Source organism: Vombatus ursinus, unplaced genomic scaffold, assembly GCF_900497805.2.
Source record: "Vombatus ursinus unplaced genomic scaffold, bare-nosed wombat genome assembly UNPS02014814.1, whole genome shotgun sequence".
NCBI classification, from domain to species: Eukaryota; Metazoa; Chordata; class Mammalia; order Diprotodontia; family Vombatidae; genus Vombatus; species Vombatus ursinus.
This window is the reverse complement of record NW_020954592.1, coordinates 7,490,857-7,509,126: the sequence shown is the minus strand read 5'-3', so window position 1 is coordinate 7,509,126 and position 18,270 is coordinate 7,490,857. Positions and strand designations below refer to the sequence as shown.

The 18,270-nt window shown below is 38.1% G+C and overlaps 1 long non-coding RNA gene across 3 annotated transcripts in view; it reads right to left on the bottom strand.

Annotated features, from left to right (window-relative positions):
• Window positions 1-18,270, bottom strand: part of LOC114022877 — a 94,378-nt gene that overhangs the window by 46,057 nt on the left and 30,051 nt on the right. The window lies entirely within an intron of this gene.

Sequence of the window (18,270 nt, the reverse complement as noted above, 5' to 3'; positions counted from 1 at the left end):
CACTATGTCCTATCCTCTGTGACAATGGACAGGGGATGAGTAAAAGTCACAATTATTTTTTTTTTAATTTTAAATTTTAAAATTTTTTGAAAAGTAATAATTACCTTCAACTCTCTTCCTCACTGAATCTTTTTTTTTTATCAGAGTTGCTGACACAAAGAACAGAAACAGACTTGAGTTTCTTCCCCTTTCACTTCCTACTATTGTCATTATTGTTCAGTCATGTCCAACTCTTCCTGATCCCATTTGGGGTTTTCTTGGCAAAGATACTGGAGTAGTTTGCCATTTCCTTCTCCAACTCATTTCACAGATGAGGAAACTGAGGCAAACAAGATTAAGTGACTTATCCAGGGTCACACAGCTAGTAAGTATCTGAAGCTAGATTTGAACTCAGGAACATGAGTCTTTCTGGCCCCAGGTCCAGCACTCTATCCACTGCACAACCTAGCTGTCCCTTCACTTCCTGTATCTACTCTCAAATCCTGCACCTGCCAGAGTAAAAATGACCTAGAATGAAACCTATGATATGAGGAAGAATAAGGACAGCCAGAGAGCCTGGATGAGTCCTAAGCTGGATAGTTCTCCAAAAATGAGAGCAGCTGTACTTAGAGGGAGGATTGGAAAAGAGAGTTTCTGGGGATTAGAAGGGTATGAATGGGACAATAAGGTCAGATAACAATTAAAAAAACCAAAACTCTCCCTTCCCTCTTGAGCTACTGGGCACAACGTGGTCTAAGTTGTCTTCTCGCATCCCGTTCTGCAGAAGACTTCTTGTAAAGGGAAGGAAAAAAAAAACAAAAAACACCAGTCAGTGATGAGGGCTTTTTTTGGTGGTTATTTGTTTTTAATTCCGGTCATTTGTTCTTTCCCTCCCAGATCTTTTCAGGGAAACTCTGCTTGATACATATGACCATTTCGTTGAGTGAAATGGTCTGAAATCCATAGAAGTACTCATAATGTTTGGTGGGGATTCATAAAGTTAGATTTGGAAATGGGACGAACCATTATGAATAACTGAACATTATGGAACAATAGAATGAGACCAGTGCTGAAAAAAATCAATACTCTATCATAGAACATACTGTGTTCAGTTATTCTGATGAGGATATTAGGTTCAGAGTCTTAATTATTTATCATCCTTGGGTAGAGGTACAAGTGATATGCTTTCCTGTATTTCATAAAAAAGTCATGTGAGACTACTACTTATCTGCTTTTAAATCTATTTAAAAAAAAAAAAACATGAACCAAGACCACTGGTGATTTGGTAAGCATGATCAAGGTCATAGATTGCTAAACTTGAAATTAAGGAATGTCTGTTATTTACATAGACTGTTATAATTGGAAGGGAACTTGGAGGTCGCCTAATCCAACCCTTTGTTTCACAGAGGATATAAATCAATTCAGCACATACCTACTATGTGCAAAAATACAAGGACAAAAGAAAAGGGACAATCCCTTTCCTCAAGTACCTGAAAATCTCGTAGGGGAAATATGGCATACACAAATAAATATGATAAAACATGAGTGATGCAAGCAAAGGAGAGATCTGGAGTGTTCTAAGACAATAGGATGAGAGAAGAAACCATAATGTGGTTTATCGGAGCAAGCAAAGAACTTAGAATAGGGACTTCTGAGTTTTTGTTCCAGCTCTTATATTTACTATCTATGTGACCTTGGGGAAATCACTTAACCCCTTCAAAACTCAATTTCCTCACCTGGAAAATGCGGATAATAACATTTCACCTCCCTACCTTACCAGGGTTTGTTGTAAAGGTTCAAATGAGACAATGGATATAAAAATATTTGGTAAACTGAAAGAACTATATCCATACAAAGTATTATTATAGATGGAAAAACTAAAGTTTCAATAAGTTTACTCACCTACCCAGCACAGCTAGATAGTAGTAAAAACTGTGCCAACTTATTCATAGATTCAAAGCTGAAGAGGAACTTAAAGGCCATCTCATGTAACACCCTCATTTTACCAGGGAGGTACTGAGATCCACAGAGTTTGTGACTTGCTTCAGGTCACCACGATGATAAGTAGCAGAGCTGGGAGGATTTGACCCCAGGTCCTCTGTCTCCAATTCCAATCCTCTCCACATTATCACAAGGTCACACGACTTAGTGTTAATTAGTGGCACAGACTGGTCAGAATTTCAGTCTCCCAACTCCTAATTCAATTACTTTTCCTCTATTCCTCACTCAAGACCAGTGTGTTCAAATAAGATTTTCTGATGAGCATTCTTAAAGCAAACCCCGACATTGAGCTATACTAACAGTCATATAGTTTCATAACTGGGAGAAGCAATAGCTCAGACAAATAACCTGAAAGATAAATTGAAAAAGAAGCTACCAAGCTGTCTACTGTTATTTGTTCAACCTTCATGTGTATATGTATGTACCTACATGTATATATATACACATGCATGTATATACTTAGACATACATGCACACATGTGTGTGCACATTTGTGACCTGTATTCATGTGATTTAAATTCCATTTGCCTCCCTTAACTAGCTCTCCTTTGGGGACACAAATACATCAGACACTAGACAAGGAATTTACCAAATGCTGTCTCTTTTGCCTTTTTTTTCAGGAATTGAAAGAAGTGAAACTTGACCATGAGATCACTGCCATATCTTTACTCACTGAGTAATCTCCCTGTGGCAACATTTAGTTAAGCATAGAGAGAGAGAGAAAGAGAGAAAAAAGAGAGAGAGAGAGAATGTGTATACATACGCATATATACATACACATATATACACACATACATATATTTGTATAGATGTGTACACACATATGCATAATGATATGACCCTGGGCATAAAATGTATGATTCTTGAGGGCAGGGACTGTTTCTTTTTTGTCTTGGTGCTTAGCATAGTGTCGGGCACAAAATTCTTTTTGATTGACCAATCAGATGATTCACTTGATTAAAGATGAGTAAGTCCCTTGTTAATCCTGCTTCCTCGTCTATAGAGTGCTGGATTTGTTGTTAGAGGACCTGGGTTCTGTACTCTGGGCCTCAGTTTCCTCATCTGTAAAATGAAGAATTTGGGCTAGATGATAATTTAAGCACTAAGTCTATGATCCTGAATGGAGATCATAACACTTACAGTATCTGCTTCCCTGAGAACCGCTGTGAAAAAAGAATTTTATAAACCTTCAAGTAGTTCTACATAATTGTGAATTATTAGGAACATAGGGGTTTGCTTTATACGTCCATATTCAGATGTCTATACGGTCACTAGCTCACGCTAGTTTGTGAAATTTAAACACACAAGCACTAATGGCTCCCTTCCCCTCTCCTCCCATCAGACTTTCCTAGACATTACTCTGTCTCATATGACATACATAAAACACATTTACCTACCTCTAAACCAGTTCTAGAAAAACTGAAGGTGTTTTAATATGGCATTTACCTGGGCAAAATGAACAACTTCTAACTGTATAGCACCTTAAAATGTTTCCTTTCTGAGATCTCAAGCATTTTATTTTGTACAGCAATTCTCCCAGCATATGGTCCTAAATATCAGATTTCTGACCAAGTACAGGGCTATGACACTTGATTTTGTTAATGATGGTGAAAAAAAAAAAAAAGCCCTTCCAAAATGTCGGGCATCATTCTCGTCAAAACAGGAAAGGGGTTGGGGGGAGGGGAGGTTAAAGGCACTTGCATATAGGCCTTCCCATCCAAAAACTTGCTCTCTCTGGATCTACAGCTTCAATAAATTAATCAAGCTGCACTATCTTAAAAGTTTAATGCTAATGCTTTCTGAGGGAATGGTTCTATTTTCTAATCACAGAGTTACTTATGCAAGGACCATGTGTAAGAATTTGTGGCTTGGCCTCCTGAAAGAGACTTCCTGCTCATGTACAAAAATACTTTGGGCTGAGAGCTATTTCTAAATTCTGGTCTTTTGCTTTTTCTGTTCCTTTTTTGCACCCCCACCCTCAGCTTTAACCTCCTTCTGATGAATTCATTTATCATCCTTTGAATGTCTTCATTTGGAGGCATCACTCTGTCCTTGTGCTTCCCCAGACCACTAACTAGCCTAGGCACTCAGAAAACTGGTGAATGTGATTATACTGAAATAGATCCTGGCATAGACCTCTTCCCTACCTTCAATGTCCCATCACAGCCTAAAGCACAACTGACAACATATAATCATACAGTTTCCTATAAAATAAGAGCCCTTTCCCAGTAGAAACTATTGGGCAATTCTTTGTCAACATCTTCTGTAATCAATAAATGCAAACTTCATTCTCTACCTCTAGGACCTTGATAAAAATAAAATAAAAAATTAGGGGACATGATAAAGAGCATCAGAGAGGGATCCAAACCCTCTCTGAACCAAAAAGTATCTCATTTAAAACAAAATAAGATTTTATGCATCCATGAAGTATAAACATATTGGCAGAATATCATTATTGGATTCGAGTCTTCATTTTGCACAGGCAGTCCTTTCCAAATAGACTCAAATTAGCATCTTTTTTTAGTTTGCATTTTTTTTTGTTAACTTGAATTTATAAAGACTTTTTTAAAAAATTGTCCTTTGCACTGGGTGTACACAGAAATTGAGCACAAAAGGCAGAGATATATGAAGCTGCCTCATGCAATTACTTTTTACTAATGCAATTTGAGAGAGGTGGAAAAATCAAATTAACTCTTAAGCAAATCCACTTGTGATTTGAATTTGAAAAAAAAAAGAGAGCAATCTTTAAACATTTGAGGCTTATGTATAAGGGAAGACTTACTTTGTGATTACAGGCAAATCATTTTTTTTTCTGTCTCAGTTTCTTCACATCTCTAAAAGAGGGTCAATAATATTATTTGCTCTATTTAGAATTATAGAATTTTTAGAGTTAGAAAGAAGAGACCACAGAGACCATTCTATAGGCGAGAATATTGCATACCAGTCACTGGGTTGGCGTCTTTCGCTTTATTGTTTTCTTTGTTACAAGGGAGCTCTCACTCATTGAGAGAAGAAGGTGGTGTATATCTGGAAAGGATGTAATGTAAGAACAAAAGGTATCAAAATGACTTTTTAAAAAAGAATCATTTTGTTCAACCTGCCTAGTTTCATAGATAACAAATTTTGTAATTAAAATGATTATGAGGCAGCTAGGTGGTGCAGAGGCTGGGTCTGGCTGGAGCCAGGAAGACTTGATCTTAAAGGCTTGAAGCCAAATCTGGCCTCAGATTCTTACTAGCTGTGTGACTCTGGGCAAGTCACTTAACCTCTGTTTGCCTCAGTTTCCTCAAATGTAACATGGGGATATAATACTTATATATACTTATATAGTGCTTACCTCCCAGGGTTGTTGTGAAGATCAAATGAGATAATAATTGTAAAGCGCTTAACAGCGCCTAACACTCAGTAGGAGCTATATGTATGCTAGTTATTATTATTATTATTATTATTATCATTAATCAATTTTATAGATAATGTCCAGAGGGTTTAGATAGCTTGATCTTGATTACATAGCTAATTAATGGCATAACTGGAATGTCAGTTCTGGTTCTATCCAGTTCCTCTTCATCTTATTTTGTCAGATATTTTATTTTCTTTTTTAAAAAATTTCAATTTATCATTTATTTATTTTTAGCATGTCAAGCCATTTTATTAGAACAAACACTGAACTAGTAATCAGGAATTGTTGTGAGGATCAAATGAAGTAAAGGGTGGGAAAGAACTTTGAAAACTATTATGTGCTATACCAAAGTATCACAGTTATTTTGATTACAAGTATGTAACATCTGACTTTGTGGTCCCAGATCCAGGCCCTTCCTGTTCCCCTCTGCAAGGTGGGAGACCAGAATACAATACTACTCACCCCTAGGAGAAGCAGACAGGAAGGATTAAAGCCCTATACTCCTAGTATCAACACTCCTTAGAGACTGAGCTTAATTATTCATCTACCACTCCTCCTATGCCTAACAATCTCTTGCCACCTTTTTCTCCTTCTATCCCTATATTAATCAATTACTATCAGCATAGGACCAAAGTGTCCCCAACTCTCATCTCTAGTTGCTCATCTCCATCCTTCTCAATTCGGTCCCTCCCATGTCCCACTCTAATGTCACACCCTTTCCACAGTGCCCTCTGAAATTCCTAGTCTATAGTGAACAAACCTCCCTTCATTCTGGACCTCTTTCTCTCATGCTCTTTTCATCTATTTGCCCTGACAAAGACCTAGTTCCTAGACGGCATTGTATCCCTGGTCACACTCTCCAATACTGGCTACACCTTCAAACTCTCCAATAGACTATTGCTGGAAGAGGAAGAGTCAGGACATTCCTTGCTTCCCAATGCCACTTTAATAGTCTTCCTTTACCACCATGACTCAGCATTCTCTCCACCTTTGAAGTTCACTCATTTAAAACTAACTAACTAATCCAGATCATCATCAAGTACCAGCCTCAGATCACCCTCCCTACTTTATCAAGAAATTCTGCATCGAGCCGACAGTCTTCTTCCCATACAACTCCTGCTCTTATGCTAGGGGACTTCAAAATCCATACTAATGCTCCCTTAACCTCTCTAATCTCTCAATTCATTCCTCAATTTCCATAAATCCCATGCCCTGCTCCTTCATTCTACCTTAACCATACATAGGGTTGGTTTGCTATACCCTGGATCTTACCATTCCCCTCATTTCTTCCATTTCCTTAATTTAAAACTCTGAAGTTCCCTTTTCTGACCATAACCTCTTATCTTTCCATCTCTCTTTTCCATCTCACCCTCCCTCCCAGACCTATTTACCACCTTTATCATGACCTCCAATCCCTCCACCTGACAATATTTTCTCAGGTCATTATTCTTGCTCAGACTTTAGTTTCCAAGATTTCCAATCTCAACTCTGTAGTTAATGAATTCAACTCTATACTAACTCCTATTCTCAAGTTCCTCACTCCCTTTCACCATTCATCCTTGCCAAACCTTAGCCCTGGATAACTCCCACTATGTGCTTCTACCACTCCTACTCATATAATGAACGACAAATGAAAGGAAGTCACTTAATCATTAGGACTAGTTACATAATAAATTCACTTTATCCAACTTCAACCAGGCCCTCGCTTCAAGAAAACAATTCTTTTATTTCTCTCTAATTGATTCCCTATCTTATTCCCCATGGAAATTATTCCAAACCTATTTTCCCTCCCCAAGCTTCCCATATTTCTCCCTCCCTCTTCTCTCAACTGAGAACTTTGACTCAAGAGACCTTAAGGCAGCTAGGTGGTATGATGGATAGAACACTGGACCTCAAGTCAAGAAGATCAAGTTTCAATTCAGCCTCAGACATTTACTAGCTACGTGATCTTGAGCAAGTCACTACACCTCTGTCAGACTCACTTTCATCATCTGTAAAATAGGGATGATAACTGCACCTACCTCAGTGTTTTTGTAAGAACAGCACAAAATAAGACTTATTAAGTGTTTTGCAAACCTCAAATAACTATATAAATATGAGCTATTGATCTTACTTTACTGGGAAAAAAAAATTGAGATCATTTGGCATGAGCTTCAGTTCTCCCCTTGTCTTCATCTCAAAATCGCTTGGCATTATCACCTATTTACCCCTCCTTTCCCCTAGTTTCTCCTCCTACCTGTTTAATTGTTTCTTCTCAGTCTCCTTTGCTGGCTCAGCATCTGTATCATTTTATCACTCCTTCTAAATATAGGTTTCCTCAAAGGTCCTGTCCTGTCCTCTCATTTCTTTTTGTATTTTCTCTGTCTTAATAAGCAAATTGGATCCCATGGATCTAATTATTATCAGTCTGCAGATGAATCACAGATCTATATGCTCTGTCCCAGAACTTAAGTGCCTCATTATCAATTGCTTATTGGACATTTCAAAATGGATGTCCCATAAGCATCTGAAACTCATGTCCAAAACAAAACTCATTATTTTCCCCCAAAAAAAGCCACCTTTCTTCCAAGTTTCCCCATTTCTGGCTTTGGAATCACCATTATTCTAATCTTCCAGTTTGTGTTATCCTCGACTCCTCATCTTCCTCCCCACCACAAATACAATTAATTGACAAATCTTGCTATTTCTAGCTCCACGGCATTTATCACATCAAACCCTTTCTCTTTGCTCATATAGTCACATCATAGTTCAATTTTTATCAGCTCTCCCCTAGATTATTGCAACGGCCTCTGAACTGGAATCCCTGTCCCAATTCCCTCTCCCTTTCATTCCATCCTCACTTTTGCCTCATAGAATTCCTCTCTTCCTTCAAAACATAGGTAGACTTTTTCTGATCCCTCTATTTGCTAGTGTCCCACCTTCCAGATAGTCTTAATACTTAACTACTCTGTATTTATTTTTATTTTTATACATGTATTTGTTGTCTTCTCCATTAGAATGAAAGTATGGAAAGTAGAAGTTGTTTCATTCTTTGTGTTTATATTCCTACCACCTAGCTCAAAATAGGTGCTTAATAAGCGTTGCTGATTAATTGCATTAGGAAACAGATGGATGATTGGGTGCTAGTTTGGTATCCCCAAGGTATTAAAATAATAAAGAGGAAAGTCTCAAGTTCATTGGGTAGCTCCTGTATGGGGAAATGATGGAAACAAATGGAAGATGACAAACTACAGAGAGGTTTGTTTGTCCCTGCCTCAGTGGTGGGAATACACAAATTTATAAAATCACAGATATGTCAGTGTATCAATCCATCAAGGTAAGCTATTCTAATGTTTGACATGATTGCACATGTATAATTTATATCAGATTGCTTACCATCTTGGGGGGGGGGGAGGAAGGGAACTAGGGATAGAATCTGGAACTCAATACTTTTTTAAAAAAATATTTAAAATGGGGGCAGCTAGGTGGCGAAGTGGATAGAGCTCTGGCCTTGGAGTCAGGAGGACCTGAATTCAAATCCAGTCTCAAACACATAATACTACCTGTGTGACCCTGGGCAAGTCACTTAACTCCAATTGCCTCACCAAAAAAAGCAAAAACAAACAAAAAAAAATGTTTAAAATATTTTTACATGTAATTGGGGGAAAATAAAATATTATGTTTTTTTAAAGGTAAGCTATCCTACTCAAGCTCTCAGTGAAAAATCTGAATGAATAATTAAAATTTGGTAGCTCCTGAAACCACTTGAATATAAAATGATGCTTCTGCCACTGAATCTGAATGTTGTACTCACTATTTTGCCTTTTTAAATTTCTTCGAAGCTCAGGATGAATTATTTTAGTACCACCAGGGATTCCTTTAAATGTTTGCATATTCTAATTTGCAAGGCTTGGAAAAACTCAGTAGAAAGATTTGAAATTAGAGGACCTGGGTTATAGTGTTAGCTTGACTTACTACCCTGGTTAATAACACATGGACCTCTCTCCAGATTCTGTTTTCTCGTCTATAAAATTAGGAAGTTGGAATAGATGACCTCTATGTTGCCTTCTAGTTCTAAATTGATCGCCCTATGATTCTATAACTACATTTCTCTATCTGTTTTTCCTTCTAGGGATGTACAAGAATTAGCTCTCAAAGGCATTCTGGGAGGCTTCTAAATACATGTTCCATTAGCAGCCCAAGCACAAATAGTCAAACACATGTGGCTATTGCACCCAGGCTTCACTCTTAGCTGGAATTTTAATATTGCACGAGAATGTCGTCTTTTGGGAGAATAAAAACAAAGGAAAGCAATGTAACTGATAGATAGGTTTTAAAAAAAAAAGTTCCACTATAAAACAGGGGAAAATGATAAAATGAATAACATTTTCCAGTCCTATTATCAAAGGCATGTGGTAGGTATTTCATTCCCCTTGGAACCATCTGTATAATCTCTGGAAAACTAGCTTGTTTTTCCCATCACCTGATGTTCTAATTGCCACATCCATCTTTAGTTCGGGTAACTACACATGTGAGTATCAAACTGACACCTCTGTTTAGAAATATAGGAGATTTTGCTGACTACTGAGGGTGAAAAGGGAAAGAAGAGCAGAGGATATATTATAGAAAAGGCCCTTAGACTATGAGCTCCATTATATCATGATAATTACCATATCCATGATAATTACACCTAATGCTACAATTCTAGCATCTCAGGAGCCCCTCAGGTACTTTAACTTCCTGGGCAGTAATAATAGAAAAGAACAATATTCCAAAAGCACCAATAATTAAATTACATCACAGGGAAAACCATCCAGTCATTTCTCTAGTATTTGTGAAAAGAAAAGATAGCTTGGGGCCTTCAGTAGAGGCCCTATTGCACCTCTTCATTCAGATTGAAGCCACTGGAGGGTTTTGAACAGAGAAATGATATTGTATCAAGATGATAAAGTCATTGATATGATAGACTGATTGGAAAGGGAAGTGACTAGAGGCAAGGAGAATAGTTGGGAGTCTATTACGGTAGTCTAGGCTGGAGAATAGAAGAAGGGATGGATGTGAGAAATATTACAAAGATATTATAGAAGCAACAGAAACTGGCAACTGATGGAATGTTGAAGGTGTGGGAGAATATGTTAGAGGACAAAGCTTTAGGAAATACTCTCTTGTCTAGGGAGGAAGGTGAGGAACATGCAAAGCAAAGAGAAAAAGTAGTCAAAAGGAACAGTGCCATGGAAGCCAAAGGAAGGGGACTATCAAAATGGAGGAGGGTGATAGACGTATCATATGCTACAGAAACAGGAAGGAAGATGAGGACTGATCTTCCATGTCCCTACTAGAATTAACTTTGTAAGGTATCTCTTTCATCATCATTTTTATCATAATCTATCTCTATCTCGAGGGCAGGAAATTTCATGTTTGTCTTTGTATAGAGAGGACCAATGTTCACAAACTCATTGATTTGTGTTCACAAACTTCCAATGCCTCATCATTGCCAAAAGGCTTATGACTCAACAGCTTATCCTAGAATTTAGTGATCTCCCAAATCTGACTCCATCCTACTGAGTCAACCTTATTTTCCGATACCACAGAATAAGGTTAAACTTGCAACCTGAATACACTATGATGATTCCCAACCTCTTGACTGTCCTTATGAAATAAAGAGAGAGAGAGAGAGAGAGAGAGAGAGTGTGTGTGTGTGTGTGTGTGTGCGTGTGTGTGTGTGTAGGGTGGTCACATGATTGCCACAAGGAATAACCAATAGGTAGCCTCTATGTTCTCCATTCCATGGCAAGAGAGCTAGAGGAAGGACCCCAACACGTTGGACAGACTCTCTGTTGTGATTTTATGGGAAAACATGAACAAGAGTCACACTGGATTGCCAGGCATGAATGGGTTGCAATCTGCATCATCAGAAGAAATAACCACATCAATGAGATCACCAATTCATGGGAGTATTGGCATCTTAGCATTCAGATCATCCTTGACTTTCTTCTTCTATACCTACACATTTGAATCCTTTATATCATCCCAAGCTCAGTCAAATCTCACCTCCTCATGAAGTTTCCTTCAGGTTTTGCCAATACCACAGCTCTCTTTCTGTCTCTGTCCATGTCTCTTTCTTTCACTCTTCCCTTTGCTTTCCCATAGCATCTATTTATAATATTCATAACAAACATTTTGGCATTTAATTTTTTTTTCCTATAATGGTTTATATTGTCTTCTAATTGTACCCTGGAGCATTCAGCTCCATGATGAAACTGTAAACTCCTTGAAGGCAGGAACTTTGTTTTAAACCTTTTCTTCTTTTTATACTCAACGGAGCACGGTGCTAAGTCCATGGTTGCAAATTCAATTGATTCTTACTCACTAGCATCTATAATGTAAGAATTGAGCTCTAGAAAAAATTAGAAAAATCAGTTGCTGAAAGTAACATTTTAACCACATTATGATTCAAAAAGCTGTAGAAATTACATAAAAGTTCAAGTTGTACTCACAGCAGAAAATTACTATTTCTCACCTGCCTAATGCATTTGACTTTCCCACTGAGATTTCCCCCTAAAAAACATGCAAACTGTAGCTTCATTGTTAATTATGCCCTAATGGTCTAAGATTGGTCTAATCTCTCTCCCTACTTTGTGTATCTCATTGTCTGTAAATTTCCATATAATCACAGAATGCTATAGCTGGAAGGCGCCATAGAGATCCCCCAGTCCAGCCTCTTGGTTTATAGATGAGAAAAGTGAGGCTCAGGTTTGAATTAAATAGTTTACAAAATGGATGTTCAGAAGCAGTTAGAGCCAGGAGATATGTCACATCAATTAATCAAATATAGAATCCCCAGTGTCTTTGTCAATAATTGAGCTCACAAAAGTTTGGGAGTCATTTGCATAAAAATGGGGAGCTGATGAGATGACCCAGAGACAGGGAATGTAGCAAAAGAAAAGAGCGAAGACAGAGCCATGGGAGATCCTTTCACTGCCAAATCAAGAGAACTAGGATTGGAAGATGAACGGAGATTGGTTCTGTCTTCACAATCTGTCAAGGCAATTACTGTCTGCCAGAAGATCCTTCTCAGGAACCTGTGGGACTCCCAGAGAGTCTAATAGAAGACATTTTTCCATAAGGAGTCTCTGCTTCCAAAACTAGCTTCCTTCTTCTCCTTTGCCACTCACTGAAGTCTATGTTAGTGGAGCTTCATACCAAAAGTATGATTTTAACTAGCATTATTAACCATGGTTTATTACCCTTAAGATTTTTATCATGAGGCAGATCAGTTGCAAAATTGATTTAAATTGTATTTTTAAATAGGTGTTCAATGGCAATAGAACAAGGAGATGTGTTTTTAATAGCTCAAATGAAGAATCCCATATTTTTGGGCATTACTATCACCCGAGATGATATTGTTAAATCTTTTTGGTTTTTTGCACTCAAATTCCCAAATTTGTTGAAGTCACTACCCCATGAAATAACTGTACTTCACCCCAAATTCCTACTCTGATCACCAGTCATCAAGTAATAAGTGTAAGTGTTTGAGCAAATTAACTGCTTTATTAAGCTAAGTGGTGCAGTGCAATAGAATACCAGGCCTGGAGTCAAGAAGACTCACTCAAATCTAGCCTCAGACATTTGCTGACTGTGTGACCCTGGGCAAGTCATTAAACCCTGTTTGCCTCAGTTTCCTCATCTGTAAAATGAACTGGATAAGGAAATAGCAACCCACTCTAGTATCTTTGGCAAGAAAACCCAAATGGGATCACAAAGAGCTAGATACAAATGAAATGAGTGAACAATAATTACCCAAAATATTATTATTAAACCTTTTTCTTTTGCAACCAAATTTACAAATTTGGTGAAGTTATTACCCTATGAAATAACTGTACTTCACCCTAAATTCCAATTCTGATCACCAGTTGTCAAGTAATATTTGTATACATCTGAGCAAATTACTGCTTTATTAAGCAGTGCTATAGTATCTGGATGAATGGTATAATGTAAAGAGCACTAGACTTGATGCTAGGAAACATGGGGTCAAGTTCCAGTTTCTCTACTAATCTAATCCTGCAATTCTGAGCAAGTCGATTAAATTTTCTGAGTCTGGGTTTTCTCATTTGTAAAATGCTAGATGACTCAATAGATAGAGCTCTGGGCCTACAGTCAGGAAGACTCATCTTCCTGAGTTCAAATCCTGCCTCAGACACTTAGTAGCTATGTGACCCTGGCCAAGTCACCTAACCCTATTTGCATCAATTTCCTCATCTTTAAAATGAGCTGGATAGAGCACCAGCCCTGAAGTCAGGAGGACCTGAGTTCAAATCCAGCCTCAGACCAAACATATGTCACTAACTAGCTGTGTGACCCTGGGCAAGTCACTTAACCCCAATTGCCTTAAAAAAAGAAAAAAGAAAAAAAAGAGATAAATAAAATGAGCTGGAGGACATAGCCAATCACTCTAGTATTTTTGCAGAAAGGAAGGAAGGAAGGAAGAAAAGAATGGAAAAAAAAGAAAAAAAACCAAATGGGGTCATGAAGAGTTGGACATAACTGAAAAACAAATGAACAACAATAAATTACAATAATGATATATGCATCACTTATCTCACAGGTCTATGTGAAGAAAGTCCTTTAAAATTTCAAAGTGCTATGGAAATATTTTTCCTTTAAAAATCTTCCTATCCTGTTTTTCCTATATCTGTTATTATCATCATTCTCTAATACTCCAGGATTGAAAAGAGGTTCACAGATTTTGAGTGGCAAGGGATATTAGAAGTAATCTGGTTCAACCCCTTCATTTCATATAAGAAAACCGAGGCCCAGAAATGTCTGACAACTTGCCCACAGTCACAACAATATTAAGTGAAAGGGTTCAAGATCTGAACACAGAGCCCTATGACTCCAAATTCAATATTCTTTCCTCTGCACCTTATATCCATCACCTCTGACTGCTTTTTTTACTTCACATCCCACATCCAAGCAATCCCCAGGACTTATTGATTCTTCCTTCCAAATGCAGCTCACATCTGTCCCTTCTTTTCCATCCCCACTGTTGACCTGTTACTTCAGGGTCTCCTTCAAGACCCTGATGTTGGGAAAGATTGAAGGCAAAAGGAAAAGGGGAATGGCAGAGGATGAGATGGATAGATAGCATCATGGAAGCGATGAACATCAGGTTGGACAAACTTCAAGGGACAGTGGAGGACAGAAGGGCCTGGCATGCTATAGTCCATGAAGTCATGAAGAGTCAGACACGGATGAACCACTGAACAACAGCAATAATATCTCTGACCTGAACTTTCAAAGTAGTTTCCTAACCAGCCTCCCCACCTACAGTCTTTCAATTTATTCTATACATCATTGCCAGAATAATTTTGCTACAGCACAGATCCAGTCATGCCATTCTCCTCCATTGCCAACCAAATAAAGGCCATCTTCCCGCCAAACTATCTTTCAGTCTTATCTCACACTAGTTTCCTTCATGCTCCAACCAAATCTACTTGTGATTTCCCAAATGTGCTTTGTGTTTTCCCATAATCATGGATGGGCGTGAAATTCCTTTCTTCCCACTTTTGCTATCAAAATCCTACCCATCCTTCAAAGCCCAACTCAAAGGCCACCTCTTTCACAAAACCTCTTGATCATTCCATTGGAATAATTTCTATATAGGGATGTTTTAAGTGTTTTAAGATTTTAAGTGTTGGAACTTGAATGGCTATAAATATGAAGGATTGGTTTTTTTTTAAACAGCACCTGACAGAACTATTTCTTCTCCCTTTTTCTGACTTCTGAGTCACTGCTAACCCACTGTAGAAACCTGTAAATGAATGTGTACAACCATGAAAAATGATGTATAGATATTAATTAAAGAGTGTGGAATGAGTAGAGAAGTGAAATCAGGACTATTTGTCCTTTTTTAACAAGAGGTCTTCCATGCCTAAAACCTAATAATTAATAGTAATAATAATAGCTAGCTTTTACATAGTGCTTTCAGATTTGCAAAGCACTTTACATGTTATCTCAATTGCTCCTCACAACAGCTTTATGAAATAGGTGCTATGATTATCCCCATTTTGTTGTTGTTATTCAGTTATTTCCATCATGTCTGACCCTCCATGACCCCATTTGGGGTTGTCTTGGCAAAGATGTCAGAGTGGTTTGCCATTTCCTTCTCCAGGGGATCCATTTTGTCAGGAACTCAGAGGTTAAATGACTTGCCCACAGTCACACAGCTAAGAGGTGTCTGAAGCTAGATTTGAACTCAGGTCTTCCTGACTCCAGTCCCAGTTATCCCCATTTCACAGATAAAGAAACAAGTTAAGAGGTTAAGTGACTTGCCCACAGTCACACAGGTACTAAGTATCTAACACAGAATGTGAACTCAAGTCTTTCTGACTCCAAGTCCATTCTTCTATCCATTGTGCCTACCTAGCTCATGTTCCTATAGATTTCTTTTTAAAGATTTATGAAATTTTTCCTCAAATCAATCCTACATCCATAAGTATTATCATCCTCATTTGACAGACAAGGAAACTTAGACAATATGGTATATGATGTCATAAATTCCACTGTCTAAATTTCCTTACTTGTCAAAAGGAAATGATAACACTGTGGGATTGGATTTGGGATTAGGACACGTGGATCATATCCTTGTATCCTGTCTCTGAAGTCTACTAGCTATCTGGTCATAAGCAAGTTATTTCACTTATCTGAAACTCATATATAAAGTAGGTATGAAAACATTTCCTCATATATAAAATGGGTATGAAAATATTTATAATAACCTACCTTATAGATCAGTTGTGAGGCAAGCATCTTGTAAACCTTAAAATGTTACACATAAGTGTGAGTTGTAATTTTTATTATTCGGCTCAAAGAGATTAAGTAATTTACCAATGGTCACATTGCAGAATCAGGTCACAAATTCATATTTTTTCCATCCTAAGCCCAATTACTCTTTCTGCCCACAATGGCATGTGTTTCAGGTCTTGGGGAAGACCAGTGGGGAGCTATCTTTGAGCAGAAAAGGTATTCTGCGTTCCTCAAAGCATACCAGGAAGCAACATCCTATTTTGCCTATGCCTAAAACCTGTCTAGCCATCAACCAAATATTATAAATAGCATAGAGGGTGGGGGTGGGAATCCAGTATGCCAGAAGAATGAAGAAACCATAGCAAAATTTTCTGTAGCACTATCTTCTTAAATGTTCACACCCTGAGGTAGAGGATCACACTTTTTGCTTTTGTTTTCTTCTGGTTGTACTGGAAGGTCAGTTGACAGTTCCACCAGAATCATGACTTGGACAAGATAACTGGAGCTTTGCCTAAGGGACTGAATTTTATTGAGGGCCAAATATAGAGGGTGCAGACAACACTTTCTGTCCATTAGTAGTACAACAGAATATAACATCTGATTAGCAGGAATAATTAGGTAAATGAATAATCTATCAGATGACAAGCCGGAGTAACCCTGACTTGGGGTGCTTGGGCACCCCACCATGATGTAGCAGTCTCCTCAGCAGCGGCATGGCTTCATAATGGTGTCATAGGGTCTCTGTCTACCCCCTACAAGGCAATGATCTCTTCTCCCCTCCCCCTAAACCAAAGGTGAACTTTGTATCACTTGTCCAGGGCCTGATTTGTGTCATTTGAATTGGGTGCAAAAATTCCTGAATAAGCCTCTGATCCCAGCTAAACAGGATCCTATTCAACTGGAAATCAAAAAGGGAAAAATAGCCAATCAACAGCTTGTTAAATACCATACCCAAAATTTATTTTAAGAAGGTCAAAAAACAGCTTTAAACCTATCTCATTGCCCTATGCAACTCTCAAAGATGAACTACAGAGAGACAGAACTCATTATTTCCCTTCTCATGGTACCTGGAGGGTAATTTCTAAAGGCACTGAAGATGTATCATAAATAATTCAGGAAGTCCAAATTGAATTTTCAGGAAACTTGATTCCTTAATACAAATGTTCCTTCCACACTACAATGGAAAACTGGAGTTTTTAACTGGCCCACCCCTATCCCCAGTGACCTCCAGCTCTCAGGGAACCCATTTCAAACAGAACAGGACTGCCTAGGACTACTCAAAGTTTCTAGTCAGCGGTTCTCATATAATTAATTAGCTGCTCTGCAATCAACTGAATTTATTTTGAAGGCTCTTGCTAGGAAATCAGGATTAACACAAGTGGGCAGGAGTGTATGTCCACTTAATTTACACCTCAAACGGCCCAAGGTCAGAGAACTGTAGCATAATTTGAAAGAGCTTTACTTTCCAATGTTTTGAACTTGGGTTTGCTTTTTTGCTTTTTAGTTTTTTGTTGTCATAAGGTTGTTTTAGTAGTTCCTACTGCTTGTAGCTGCTTCCTTCTGTTATACTTTAACCCTTTAGGGAGCCATGATTTACTCTCTATAGTTATTTCCTCTAACCATGTAGATTCTTGTGAACCCTCTACACTCGGGTAATAAATAATAATAGTTAACATTTATATAGCATCTACTCTGTGCCAGGCACTGTGCTAAGTGCTTTACAAATACTATTTCATTTGATCCCTACAATATCCCTGGGAGGTAGGTGCTATTATTATTATCCTCATTTTGCAGATGAGAAAACTGAGGCAAAGAAAAGTTAAGTGACTTGCCCAGGATCCTAGAACTAGTACGTGTCTGAGGCTGGATTTGAACTCAGGTCTTCCTGATTGGTAACTCTCCACTTTCCATCAGCAGTTCTGCTTGGTTTGGACTCCTTAGGACATCATGCCCCTCCCAGGATAAGCTGATCACCTGAAATCTCAGAGACTGACTGACCTAACTGAGTTTTATATACTTAACATCTTCTCAAATTCAGTGGTCTCTCCCCTTTGATTGGAGGGCTGGAGAGTGAAACACTGAAGTCATCCAAAAGCCTTTCTTCA